At 39.9% G+C, this 15,272-nt stretch overlaps 1 protein-coding gene across 10 annotated transcripts in view; it reads right to left on the reverse strand.

The window, feature by feature from the left end:
* Positions 1-15,272, reverse strand: part of USP49 (ubiquitin specific peptidase 49) — a 96,948-nt gene that overhangs the window by 60,607 nt on the left and 21,069 nt on the right. For 7 of the 10 annotated variants that reach the window (XM_086706831.1, XM_086706825.1, XM_086706828.1 and 4 more), the window contains one exon: positions 655-728. The exons of 1 other annotated variant lie outside the window; for it this stretch is intronic. The gene's annotated coding sequence lies outside the window, so the exon portion shown is untranslated. Of the gene's footprint in view, positions 1-654; positions 729-1,629; positions 1,663-15,272 lie in introns of all 10 variants that reach the window. 2 more of the 10 variants (XM_086706829.1, XM_086706830.1) reach the window with 1 other exon arrangement.

The following is a 15,272-nucleotide window of genomic DNA, read 5'->3' on the forward strand; positions in this document are numbered from 1 at the left end:
CAGTTTGGCTTCTAAACCCAAGTTTTCAATCATTAGGCAAAATAGAAGGTTGCACAAATACATATCATACACTCATATACCCTGGGGGGTAGGGGTGGGGGGCTAAGGTTTAGGAAGAGGATTTTGGTTATCTATGACATTCGAATTATTGACAATAAGAATGTATGGACTTGTATGATTAAAAAAATTTCTCTCTCATAAATTAGCCACACATTTTATTGGGCTTTCCGTGGAATTCCACTGACATAATGTGCACGTGCCTAAATGAACAGGATGGCCACAGTGAGCCTAACATCATAGCGGCTGGCAGTATTTGGAAAATGAGAAGGGGTGGTTAATACCCTTGATAGGTTGTGACGTATGTGGTCTCTATCTAGCCACCAGTAAGCTTCAAGACCCACCCTAGACTTGTTTTTTAGTATGGTTGCTGATCTATAGGTCCTACTTTTGTCTTCAAATATGGTTATGTCCCCTCATAGCTTAAGTCAGCTCATAGTACTGAAAAATTCACAACAGTAAGAAGGAAAGAGATGGTCAAAGTTCAGAATGGGGTTAAGACAAATATAGGGACTGATCACTCACCCTAATGGATACCAACCTTGACCACTTACTACAGATTGGCCATACAAAATACTATTACAGTTTTTTTCTTACCCATTAAACAAGTTTTTTCCATCTTCTTCCATATTATTCCACAGCCATTGATTAGGTTTCCTCTTCTCTATTACCTATGGGGGAAATAATCCATAAGGCTGGGCTAATATACAGCAAGAGAAAAAAAAGCAATTTCTTGAATTTTATTTATAAATTCAAAATAAAAAGGATCAGTACCTATGATATATGACTACATGGAGTTTAGGTTTAAAAACTCAATGAAACTTGGGGCGCCTGGGTGGCTCAGTCGGCTGAGTGACCGACTTCAGCTCAGGTCATGATCTCACAGTTTGTGAGTTCGAGCCCTGTGTCGGGCTCTGTACTGACAGCTCAGAGCCTGGAGCCTGCTTCGGATTCTGTGTCTGCCTCTCTCTCTGCCCCTCCCCCACTCATGCTCGGTCTCTCTGTCTCAGAAATAAACATTAAAAAATTAAAAAAAAAACTCAGTAAAACAGCTATTAATCTGAGGAGTAATGACCTCAATAATTATGATGATGATCTTGAAAACTGGGAAATTATAAGTTGGCTTAATTCTGAAAACTATTAATAAGACTCCAAATGTTCAAATATTTTCCATGTAGATTCTACTTACAGCATTTAAACTGCTGCAATATCCTTTTTTTTCAATATTTATTTATTTTTGAAGAGAGAGAGAGAGACAGAGCACAAGTGGGGGAGGGGTAGAGAGACAGGGAGACAGAATCTGAAGCAGCCTCCAGGCTCCGAGCTGTCAGCACAGAGCCCGACGTGGGACTCGAACTCACAAACCGTGAGATCGTGACCTGAGCTCAAGTCGGACGCTTAACCAACTGAGCCACCCAGGTGCCCCTAAACTACTGCAATATATTTTTGAGTGGGAAGAGTGGAATTACAGATACATAAAATAAATCGCTACAGTAGGAACAAACTAACAGAAGACATCCTTTTAAATGGTCATTAAAAATAAAGTCCCTAACAAACGAATTTCAAGCTTACCTCCTAGTGAAACTTGCTGAGTTCTCAGGTTTTCTGGTATTATGCAAGGCAAGAGTACAGGATGCAGAGTAACAGAGACCAGTTATCATCATGATGTCCACTTACTAGTACAAGACCTTATGCAAGTTTCTTAATTTGTCTGAGCCTGTCTTCTCATATACTTCACAGCACTGGTATAGGGACTAAATGAGAATGTAGGTAAAATGCTAGGTCACTACCTAGCACATAGCTGATAATCAATAAAGATTTAGCTTCCTTCCTTTATCTTTCTACCTTTAGAGCAATTTTCAGGGCTTGAGAAGGAGAAAATCCATTCTTGAAAACCTTATTTTTATTCCATCAAGTAATAACAATAACAATGATGATGATAATGAGGAGGAGGAGGATAGCTGCCCACGGCACGTATGTAGCCTTTAATGTGTGCCACTCATCTAAGCACTCTCGCACATATTAACTCATTCACTTCTCACAACAACTATGACTTAAGTATTATCTTTATTCCCATTTCACAGACATTGAAACTGAGGCACAAATAAGTTCCACAGTTACTAAGGGGCAGAGCTAGGATTCAAAATCAGGCTTCTGCTCTTACGAAATACTAGCACCAAGGACTAACATCCAAATGAGACCAGCGATGCCCTTCCTTGAAGAGCTCTCTAATATTAATGTGGTCAGACAGGTAATGTTCAGATGGCTTACCAAGTAGAACAGATTCATATTCTAGGTAATTAAAGTTAACTAAACATATAAAATAAATATAACTAAATATTAAATATAACTAAGATTTAATATACAAACTATACTATATATAGCTTATATTTTAAAATATAATTTGTATATTATGTATCTCAAAATGTTTTTAATATGTATTTTATAACATATTTTCTAAAGTTTAGAAAGTTCATCAAGAGAATATTAATAAATTTAAATCTGAAAAAAAATCTAACCAAGATTATGCCTTTCTTGGCAAGGTCAGTTACGTGGTACATTCCAAAATACAAACATTCATTATCCTATCTATACTTGTCTGTAACTATCTTCCCCTGTAAACTGCAGGACAACAATAGTACCTCTTCTTACTTACTGTGAACATCAGTAATGTCTAAAACTGTGCCTAGTCTTTACAAGACGCTCAATAAATACTGATGAAAGAACACGCTGGATATTAAACAAAGAAACTTTTTTTCTTTTTTTTAATGTTTATTTATTTTTGAGAGAGAGAGGGAGAGAGACAGTGCGAGTGGGGGAGGGGCACAGAGAGAGAGGGCGACAAAGAATCTGAAGCAGGATCCAGGCTCTGAGCTGGCAGCACAGAGCCCAATGTAGGGCTCGAACTCACGAACTGCGAGATCATGATCTGAGCCGACGTCGGATGCTCAACCAACTGAGCCACCCAGGCGCCCCAAAGAGAATTTTCAAATCCATCTGTCATTTCTATTCACATTCTAAGGCACCAACGCTCTAGGCTTACTTCCAACCACCCATCCACTCTATGATTTTAGTACCAGCAAGGCCTTGCTGGATTTAAGTGCTTTCTTTGACCTGGTCCCATTTTTGGCCTATTCCAATCTATAAGCTCATATAGCAAAATGTTTTACTACAAAAAGTCTCAAGTATACAATTAATTAATCAGAAGACTCATGCAAGAATGCATGCATGCAACAGATTGTTATAGCACTCTATGGTTTTCAAGGTGCTTCCAAGCATACCTCTCAGGTGCCTGAAGACAAGGCTGAGAGCAGACAAGGCAGGTGTGGTAAGCCAGGAAGCTACATCTAATGTTGATTGTTTTGAAGTGGAAACGTATTTTCACTGTTACTGCTGAAGAGCCAATGGCTTAGAACCTGAGTTAGATGCTTTCTCTGTAATTTTAAGTCAATTTCATAAGTAACTTTTTAAATTATGAATGATCAGTCATATCTAATCAAAATAAAAATAGGCCAAAAGCCTTAGGAGATACAAAGGCAGACTAAACTCACACAATAAGGAAAAATTTTACATTCATCCACCACTAAATAGAGAAACCTCATGGAAAATTATAAGAACACCATAATTAAATGTCTCTTGGATGCCAAATTAGGAAGTCTGGGTTCGACTGGCAGGAAGAGAGAAAGCTAGGCTGGATATCAGCAAGCCTAGATTTCAGTCCACACTCTATTACTAAAGAGTTTTGTGATCTCCAGGCCCACTCAAATTTGAAATTCCACAATTTGTACATGTCGCCCAGAGTAAATAATCATGTAAAAAGAAACATTTAACACTACATTTCAGAGCACAGTATGCATAGCATGAACAAAAGCTTCAAGATCTGTTGATTTTACTGTTCTAAGTTATTAGTTGCCATGGGTTTCACCCATTAATGGCTCTAATGGTTTACGTTCGAATTTAGGATCTCCGCACAGAAACTGCAAAACAGATTTTCTGTGAAATACAAGAGGTGCTAGGACTGATCTTACACACTCTGACCATGATTCAGAATAATCTAGGTGGGACCACCTGGGTGGCTCAGTTAAGTGTCCAACTCTTGATTTCAGCTCATCATCTCACAGTTCATGAGTTCAAGCCCCACGTTGGGATTCTCCCTTTTCCTTCTGCTCCTCCCCAACTCAAGCTTGCTCTCTCTCACTCTCTCTCTCAAAGTAAGTAAGCTTAAAAAAAAAAAAGAATAATCTAGGTGGCAAAATCTAAGTTCACTTGCCAAATGAATTGATTTCTTACAAACTGTTTATTAAAGTGCTTTTTTGGGACACCTGGGTGGCTCAGTCCAACTCCTCATCTTGGCTCAGGTCATGATCTCATAATTCGTGATATCAAGCCCAGCATTGGGCTCTGTGCTGACAGCATGGAGTCTGTTTGGGACTCTCTCTCTCTCTCTCTCTCCCTCCCTCCCTCCCCCTTTCCCTCTCTCTCTGCTCCTCCCCTGCTCTCTCTCTCTTTCCCTCTCAAAATAAATATATAAACTAAAAAGAAAATGTTTTTTCACCATTAAACAGAAATATGGTCCATGAGTTTATGAAGCTATGTTATACAGTGTACATGGGATATCAACCTAGACTATGAACTTTCTGAGAAGAGGTCGTTTCTCATTCTAGTATCCTATTGACTTAATATACACTGTTGGTTGCATGAACTGCTGATAGAGGACCCCCTCTTTTAAACTGGCCTTGATCTCAAATTTTACTTCTTAGGCAATATGCTTTCTAACATTTACAAAGTATTTTCAACTAAAAACTTCATATGGCATTTGCCACTGTAAGCCATAACTTTTCTCATCTCTACATATGCACGTTTGTTTTAGAATAAAACGCTGCGTGCTGTTTCAGCCTTCTGAAATAAAAATATATTGGGACCAATACAATGATGTATAAGAGATCCAGAGTGTCAAGCGACACATTAGAAAGATGGTCAAGTGACACATTAGAACTTTTTTCCCCCTAAATTCCTGTGTGGTGGTTAGAATCAAAAAAGTTCTAGAAGTCTACCTGTGTTGATTGATTTCCATATCTAATAAGACACTAGATGGGCCTGTTTATTCATAAGGGGCATGAGAACACAGGAGACTGCAAGAGCCTTAGCAAATCCTCGTATTAGCAGTGTGACCCTGGGCAGTTCACTGATGTCTTGGGAATCTCTACAGTCTCCCGTGTGAAGAGATACAACATCAGCTCTACTCCCTTCCAAGGGTGCTGCATCAATCAGGCAAGAAAACGTGTGTGGAAGTGCACTGTAAACTGACAAGGGCTGCACATGGGTTAGGTCTTCTTTCCTTTGCTACCAAAAATAGCAGAGACTTTAGATCATTATTGTGGTGAGAAGAGACAGTGATATTTGAACATTTCAGGTGTTTGGGGGGGACATGCTAGGATAAAAGAACCTGATCTCTCATGTGGAGCGCAAGAATCCTAAAATGTATTTGGTATCTGCATCTTTTAGTTAAATAACATCCTGGTCTTACCTACCAACTTATAGGGATTAAAGGGCATAAGATCTTAGCCACACTGGGGATTTCTTCTCACCAAAAAATAAAATGACTTATTTTATTATTTTTAAAATTTTTTTAATGTTTATTTTATTTTTGAGAAAGAGAGAACGAGAGACTGAGCATGAGTGGGGGAGGGGCAGAGAGAGAGGGAGACACAGAATCCGAGGCAGGCTCCAGGCTGTTAGCACAGAGCCCGACAGGGCTTGAACCCACAAACCACAAGATCAAGACCTGAGCCGAAGTTGGATGCTTAACCGACGGAGCCACCCAGGCGCCCCCCAATATAAAAGGACTTAAAAGCAATAGCATAGTATGCTTGCATTCTCCCCAGTCATCCAAGATAAATACATGCAAACAAAAGCAATACCAGATCCCATTTAGTGTGCAGAGAAGCAGTGACAGCCACGAAAACAGCCTTCCATAGAGCACACACCGGAATTGGTATTTCATCACTGTGCTTAAATCTAATGCTGCTTTTATACTCCCCACATATAATAAATACTATTAATTGGTAGAGTTCAGCCTGCCAGCATACATTCAAACCATTTTAAAAACATTAGTTGTCATTACCAAGCACGTTTTATAAATACCATACAACAATTTTGTCAGCACAGAGCAGCAATTTTAATGGGAAGAGAACATTTATGAACATTTATTATACTCCTACTAGATACCGTGCTGTGTGAGGTGTTTTCGCATATATTTGTGCATTTAATTCTCACAAACGAGGTAGGTGTCAGTGGCACTTTACAGATGAAGAATGGACACTCAAATTGGTTATTAAATGACTAGTCCAGGATCACACAGCAAAAAAAAAAAAAAAAAAAAAAAAAAGCAGTACCTAGGCCCCAAGATAATTAGTGCAATTCAGTAACTCTACATCAGTGGCAAAGAACATGAGGTTTAATTAAGTAAAGTTTTGTGCCATGGTAAAATTTAGTTGGCAGTTAGCAATATCCTGAAACACTTTACATATCTTGTTCAAGAAGAGACTGAACTGTAAATATGCACTCCTTCCGTAGAAACAGTTTCTGATTTTAAATTTTAAACATAAAGACTTAGCACTGCAGGCTGGCTCAGTCAGTAGAACATGAGACTCTTGATTTTTGGGGTCATGAGTTGAAGCCCCACGTTGGGTGCAGAGCTTACTTAAGAAAAAAAAAAAAAAAGACATCACTGCAGCTAGTTCTTTTCAGAGATAACTCTGCAAAAGAAATATAAATTCACTAGAGTCAATAACTGTTTTGTAAAGAAGCTATCTCTTGGAAATCATATCAAAATAAGTGCCAAAAATTACTTACAAACGTGAAAACATTTTAAGAATTCTGAATATTAGAAAAATGCTTCCTATAATCACAGCTCTTAAAATCTCTTAAAAGCTAACTCTAACCTACATATCACTATCTGCTATACTATACAGTGATATTGTTGGTTTTCTCTGAAAATTCCCGTTAAAAAATCAGGTATTTATAAGGGCTCAGTTGGTTGAGCGTCCAACTTCCACTCAGGTCATGATCTCGCGGCCAGTGAGTTCAAGCCCCACATCGGGCTCTGTGCTGACAGCTCAGAACACAGAGAGTACTTTGGGTTCTGTGTCTCCCTCTCTGATTCTCCCCCGCTCAAGCTCTGTATGTCTCTCTCCTTCAAAGATAAATAAACATTAAAAAAATTTAAAAAAAACAACAGGTATTTATAAAATAAACATTTTAGAAGGGCTCTAAAATGGACAGTACTAATGATACAAAAAGATTTAGGACTATATATCTGTACCAAGCAATGAGATGTTAGGAGTGTCTGGACAAGAATCAAAACCCTGTAGAGCTTTCCAACTAAATGGTTCTAGCAAAAGCCTGATGGCTACATTGTTATCTGGTTATAGTATTCCAAGATACAAAATAAACCTAGATTTTAAAAATATAAAACTGTATCAAGTTATAAAACACCACCCTAATTAGGTGTTGTGGTTAAGAAAGCAGGTTTAGGGAGCACCTGGGTGGCTCAGTTGGTTAAGTGTCCAACTTCGGTTCAGGTCATGATCTGGCAGTTCATGAGTTTGAGCCTCACATCTGGCTCTGTGCTGTCAGTACTGAGCCTGCTTCAGATCCTGTCCACACCCTCTCTCTGCCCCCCTTCTCCATCTCTCAAAAATAAACATTTAATAATAAGCAAAAATAAATAAAACACACATGTAAAAGAAATTAAGTCCTCTCATTACTGAGCTAATTTGTTTCCAAGTTTAGAATTTAAAACATAATATGGGGCGCCTGGGTGGCTCAGTCGGTTAAGCATCCGACTTCAGCTCAGGTCACGATCTCACGGTCCGTGAGTTCGAGCCCCGCGTCGGGCTCTGGGCTGATGGCTCAGAGCCTGGAGCCTGCTTCCGATTCTGTGTCTCCCTCTCTCTCTGCCCCTCCCCCGTTCATGCTCTGTCTCTCTCTGTCCCAAAAATAAATAAACGTTAAAAAAAAAAAAAAAAACTATTAAAAAAAAAAAGAAAAAAAAAAAGAAAAAAAAATAAAACATAATAAAAAGGGTGTCTGGGTGGCTCAGTCAGTTCAGCGTCAGACTCTTGATTTCCGCTCAGATCATGATCTCATGGTTTGTGAGATTGAGCCCCTTGACGGGCTCTGTGCTGACAGCACAGAGCCTGCTTGGGATTCTCTCTCTCCCTATCTTTCTGCCCTTCCCCACCGGTGCTAGCTCAAGTGTGTGTGCTCTCTCACAAAATAAGTAAATGAATATTTTTTTTAAACCATAGAAAAAGAAGCAAAATCCTAACATTCTTGATAGCAGTCAGTGTGGTGATTAACCTGGGGTGGGGTATAAGGGAGGATCAGACAGGGAACTTTTACACTTACGGGATGGTTATCCCGGCTTTTGTTTCACTGGTCTTTATTTTATGTTTATTTTTTTAATGTTTATTTATTTTTGAGAGAGGCAGAGTGCGAGCAGGGGAGGAGCAGAGAGAGAGAGGGAGACACAGAATTGGAAGCAGGATCCAGGCTCCAGGCTGTCAGCACAGCGCCTGAAATGGGGCTTGAACTCTCGGACCATGATATCATGACCTGAACCAAAGTCAGATGCTTAACCGACTGAGCCATCCAGGTGCCTTGGTCTTTAAAATGTACATGATGTTTTGGGGCACCTGGCTGGCTCAATCAGTAGAGCATGAAACTCTTGAGCCCCACTGGGTAGAGAGATCACTTAAAAATGAAAGCTTGGGGCGCCTGGGTGGCGCAGTCGGTTAAGCGTCCGACTTCAGCCAGGTCACGATCTCGCGGTCCGTGAGTTCGAGCCCCGCATCGGGCTCTGGGCTGATGGCTCAGAGCCTGGAGCCTGTTTCCGATTCTGTGTCTCCCTCTCTCTCTGCCCCTCCCCCGTTCATGCTCTGTCTCTCTCTGTCCCAAAAAATAAATAAACGGTAAAAAAAAAATTAAAAAAAAAAAAAAAAAATGAAAGCTTGGGGTGCGTGGGTGGCTCAGTTGGTTAAGTGTCCGACTTTGACTCAGGTCATGATCTCCTGGTCTGTGGATTCGAGCCCTGTGTCCGGCTCTCTGCTGTCAGCATGGAGCCCACTTCATATCCTCTGTCTCCATCTCTCTGCCCCTCCCCCTCTCTCTCTCTCTCACACAAAAATAAACACGAAAAATAAAAGAAAATAAATATAAAATCTTTTTAAAAATCTTTTAAAAATATAACAAAATGTATGTCCTAAAATATATCTCACATATATAATATTTCACAATAAATAAATTAGACAAAATAAGTTAAAACATTTCGAAAGTATAATGAGAAAGCACATTTTAATCTTAGAAAAGGGGGAGAGGAAAAAAAACAAAAAATAAAATAAATGCTGTATCATTCTAAGTGTTCTAGATTACTTCAGATTATGTATGCAACAGCTTAGCTCAGTTATGGAAACATTTCCAAAAGACTCCATTCAACCGTATGAGACGTTATTTTTCTTTGTGGGTTAGTTCTTACGAAGGGTATTGTTGATTCCCTGGGAGCATGTCTTTATGATCATAAAACCTGGAGGTTGTAAGGAATGTCAGAAGGCTTCTCTTACAACATGTTCACTTTCCACACAAGGGAACGTTAGACCCCTTTGCTTCCAAATAACAGGTTTCCCCACTCTGCTCCCAGCTGTTGCAGCTAGCCACCAACGTGACACAAAGGGGCAGATCCTGTTTTCTCAATTACTTTGAAACAGTGACTACAGAAAAGGTGAATTTATACCAACCATCAGGAATCTAGACCTAATATGTACCCCAACAGATGCCAGTACCTACAGAGGAGCCTGGTGCCTCAGTCAAAGAAGGCATTCTGGAAACATGTGCGTAAGTGAATTTAGTCAAAAGTACAAAGCAGCGGTTCTGCCCCAAATATTTTACATATAAAAGAAAATCACCAAAGAATTCTATGTCATCATATAATGAATTCAGTAGTGTGCTGTGGGCAAATGTACAGAATACAGGAGGGAATAGGGAAATAAGACAAAAGATTAATGTTGCACGGGGTAAAATGGAGACAGAGGTCTTAGAGGAGAAGAACTGGGAATTAAATTTTGAAAAGCTGATAAAGAAAGCATTCTAGGATTTCTCCAAAGAAACCTGTTGATCTTTTTACACCTGCTTCCCTTTTCCACATTACTGTCAAATTTTAACAGACATATCCACATTCCCCCTCAAAGAACTTTTGGAACCCACTGAGAATGGAACAGTAGGAAGAAAGAAAAGAAACCTTTTTAAATGTTTAATATAAATTCTTCAAAACAGAAACATCTTTAAATGGTAAATACTCATTTTCTTAAGTTTTGAAGTTCACCAAAATAAAACTGGACCCCCCAGATTAATAGAAAAACATTTAAAAACAATCCCCCAGGGCACCTAGATGAGTCAGTTGGTTAAGCGTCTGACTCTTGATTTTGGCTCAGGTCATGATTTCACGATTTGTGAGCTGGAGACCCATGTTGGGCTCCATGCTAACAGCATGGAGCCTGCTTGGGATTCTCTCTACCTCTCTCTCTCTCTGCCCCTCACCTGCTTTTCTGTGCACTTGCTCTCTCTCAAAATAAATAAAAACTTAAAAAAAATCCCTCCACACTCAGGACTGCAACCTTAAAGCGTACATAAAATTAACAGGACATGTGGGTACCACGAGCAACGGATAAAGGGCTTCTCTTTCCAGCTACTTTAATGAGAGACAACAGAGCCATACTGGTAAAGAAAAGACAACTGGAGAAGAGACTCACTTCCAGTTCTAGATAGATTAGCAAACATAAATAAGCCACTTCTGCACCCTGGCTCTGTTTCCACATCCGTAAAAGTAACATTAAGTTACTTGATGACCTAACGTTCTATTATTCTATCTGTAAACTTCCTAAAGCCACTCAGATATCATTATCTTCTAGCAAGCTACATGTTAGGCATTCATCCATAAGGGTAGCAAAACAGAAAATGAATCTACATTATCCAGAATTCTGTACTGTAGCAAAATTTTACAATTAAACAAGCCATTCCAAGTCTTGCACTGAAAAAGTGCATTAGAGAACTAAGTTTGGATTTTCGATAAAACACAATGCATTGAACACCCACATTTACCTCTTTTGTCCTCTCCGTAACTCCACTAGAACAACAGTAAAAACAAGAGCTACAAGAGAAAAGAATAGGAGAGGAAACCACTACAAGTTTTTGGAAGCTGAAAAGCAGATGGGTAGGTTATTTGACTTAGCATAGAATGTAAAACCTAAGAGCACATTAAGGGGAAGCCCAGAGCAAACTGAATTGTGCTGGGACACACCAAAAAGCTCAGAATACCTCTGCAAGTGGGGACAGCAGACAGGGCTGAAAAAGAACAGGGTGAAAGTTCTAACCCAAGGTTCCCACCCTAACCCCAAGCAGCCATTGGTCAGAAGATGGGAAGCCTATTCTGGAAACTAGAGAGACTCTGCACTTAAACACAACTGGGGGAAGGCCTAGCAGTCTAAAAAGATGGAGATTATGGGAAAGTAGATATCCTGAAAGGTAATCCCCAGCTCTTTCTCCATTCAGCTCCCCAAATGTTTCAACCAGGGATAAGCCAAAGATGGGAGCATTCTCTCTGGAGATGAATTTGCCCCACAGAAAAACACTTACGAGTACTGACTACTAGAGGTGACCTCCTAACTATCTTTTTTTTTTTTTTTTTAAAGTTTATTTATTTTTGACAGAGTGCGAGCATGAGCTGGGAAGGAGCAGAGAGAGGGGGAGACACAGAATCCGAAGCAGGCTCCAGGTTCCGAGCTGTCAACACAGAGCCCGATGCAGGGCTCGAACTCACAAACTGCAAGATCATGACCTGGGCCGAAGGTGGACGCTTAACTGACTGAGCCACCCAGGCGCCCCATCCTAACTATCTTATAATGAATAATAGCACCAGCCAACTTTTAGAAGCCCCCACTCTGTCAAACCCAGCTTTCAGTTTTTCAGTGGCTCATTATGGAACATGAGTAAGACAGCCAAGGCTATATACATTTAAGAAAAATCCCCTAAATGAAAAACCAAAATAAATGATCAAATAAAGGTATTTTAAGGAAACAGATGGTACAGGAAACTGCAGGAAAAAAATGTAATTACAATTAACATACTGAGAGAAGAACTATCCCATGAAACAGAAATAGAAGACTATTAAAAAGCAACATTCAGGTGTGCCTGGGTGGCTCAGTTGCGACAGACTCTTGGTTTTGGTTCAGGTCATGATCTCATGGTTCGTGGGACCAAGCTGTTGGGCTCCACAGCTGGCACACGGAGCTTGCTTGGGATTCTCTCTGCCTCTCTTTCTACCCCTCCCTCACTCGCACTGCCTCTGTCTCTCTCACAATAAATAAACTAAAAAAAAAAAAAAAAAAAAAAAGCGATATGCCGAGGGGCGCCTAGCTGGCTCAGTTGGTAGAGCATTCGACTCTTGATCTCAGGGTTCTGAGTTCAAGCCCCATGCTGGGTATAGAGATTACATAAAAGTAAAACCTTAAAAAAAGGGGGGGGGGCAGCATTCAGAGAAAAAAAAACTTGAAACTTAAAAATATGATAGCAGAAACCTAATTAGAAGTGTCTGAAGTTCAAGACATCTTCCAGAAAGCAGAGCACAGAGACAAAAAAGATGAAATATAGAAAAAATGGGCAAATTAAAGGACCCATCAGTCCATACATTCCAAACACAAAGAATAAGAATACAAGAGGGAAAGAAGAGGAAAACCAGGGGCAAGGGAGAGAAGAGGGAGGGGCACCTGGGTGGCTCGGTTGGTTAAGTGTCTAACTCTTGGTTTCAGCTCAGGTCATGATCGCAGGGTTATGGGTTTGAGCCCCGCATCTGGCTCCATGCTGACAGTGCAGAGCCTACTTGGAATTCTCTCTCTCCCTCTCTCTCTACTCCTCCCCTGCTCACATGCTCACATGCACTCTCTCTCTCAAAGTAAATAAATAAAAACTTTAAAAAAGGGTGGGGGGAGAGAAGGTGGAGGCTGGTTAGAATTAAAGAATTCAAGTAAATCTCCCAGAACTGAAAAATACATGTTTCCAGATTGAATAGGCCCCCAGTGTGCCCTATACAACAGATAAAACAAGGCTCACAGTAAGGCAGATTACCATAAAATTTCAGAACATCAGAGACAAAGATCAGCTCCTAAACCACCTCCAACCGAGGGGAAAGAAAAAAAAAAAAAGAGTCAGAACATCATCAGACTTTTCGTTAGCAACAACAGAAGCTAAAAATCAATAGAACAATTCCTGTTAAACTCAGAAAATTATTCTATATTCTACACCCAGGTAAACTACAAATCAAGTATGAAAGAAAAAGAAGACATTTTCATACATGCAGATTCTCAAATTTACATCCTATGCACCTTTTTCTTAGGAACCTTCTGGAAGAATTGCTTAAGTATAAACAACGAAGGGGAAAGATGTGGCATCCAGGAAGCAGGGAGTCCCAACATAGGGAGGAAATAACTGTTATATAGAAAGGTAGATCCAAGGATGATAGCTGTGCAGGTCTAGAGAACGATCTATACAGACTTTAAAAAAATAGCAGCATGAGTCTACTGCCTAAAAGTATGGCATTAAATGCCAAAAGAAACAGCTGGAAGAACAGAAAATGGGGGTCCCTGTAGAGGTCAAATGTTGGGGAGAGGGAAAGCAGGCAGGGTACTTTTTATGTTGCACACAGCTTAGCATTGATAAATATTAAATTTTATTTTAAAAAAAAATTTTTTTTTTCAACGTTTATTTATTTTTGGGACAGAGAGAGACAGAGCATGAACGGGGGAGGGGCAGAGAGAGAGGGAGACACAGAATCGGAAACAGGCTCCAGGCTCCGAGCCATCAGCCCAGAGCCCGACGCGGGGCTCGAACTCACGGACCGCGAGATCGTGACCTGGCTGAAGTCGGACGCTTAACCGACTGCGCCACCCAGGCGCCCCATGATAAATATTAAATTTTAAAAGATTCTTCAAAAGGTTAAAGAGAATGTTTAAAAAAATTTTTTATAATGTTTATTTTTGATTTTTTTTTATAATGTTTTATTTTTGAGAGAGACAGAGACAGAATGCGAGTGGGTTAGGGGCAGATAGAGAGGGAGACACAGAATCCAAAGCAGGCTCCAGGCTCTGAGCTGTCAGCACAGAGCCCAACACGGGGCTCGAACTCACGAGCTGTGAGATCATGACCTGAGCCGAAGTCGGACGCTCAACCAACTGAGCCACCCAGGCGCCCCAAAGAGAATGTTTTAAAATCACATCTAAAAAAACATGATTTCCCAAGCAAGATTTCCGAGGGAAAAACAAAATGATAAAGAAAAAAAAATGTAATTTTCAAGGCAGAGCAAAATCAAGTTATTTGAAAAACACTACACCTTAGCAGAGAGTGTGGCTTTGCTTGAAAACTATGATGAGTAGGAAACAATGTTTGGCTGACAGATACTTACTCAAAAGTCATAATCACAAAGCCAGAAAAAAAAAAAAAAGGAAAAATTTAAACATATTATGGTATGGTTGGGGAAAGTTCATAGTTTATGGTTACATCAAACACTTCACAAATTAAGATTACTTTTTCACACACTCAAGCAGATGCTAAATCAAAGTTAAAAGAATAACTTGACTACATCACATTTTGGTAAGAAGTGAAAATGCTTAAGAGACAACTGTTTCCTCAGGAAAACGCAAATACTGCAGCTTTGTTGAAACAAGTCAACATTTTGTGTCAGGGTCGTGTATCCTTTCCTAACGACTGAAACAAATAGCAGTGGGATTCACCGGCAAACCTGAAATGACTGTTGCCCAGCCTTCTGTATAAGCCCCTAAGAAATGGCATCTCAGGAAATATGCTCTTCTCTATCCCCAAATACTGCAAAAATGAAAACATCTAGATTTTCTATTGCCCTCTCATAGCAAATGCACCTAAAATAGTATTCATTCATCGTATTTAATACTATCTACTTCTATCTCATGGATATTAAGATCATACTTATAATCAAGTATTGGGCTCTTCAATAAACAGGCAATTAGAGAGGGTGCTGCCCACCATTTACTCAGTTTTCTGACATCTAGGGAGGCTGCACACATGGAAAATAGCTGGATCTAAGATTCTGTGATAGTCTACTGATTTGTGGCCAGGGAGTTCTTTTTAAA

This window comes from Puma concolor, chromosome B2 (genome assembly GCF_028749965.1).
Source record: "Puma concolor isolate L17-30 chromosome B2, mPumCon1.1.hap2, whole genome shotgun sequence".
NCBI classification, from domain to species: Eukaryota; Metazoa; Chordata; class Mammalia; order Carnivora; family Felidae; genus Puma; species Puma concolor.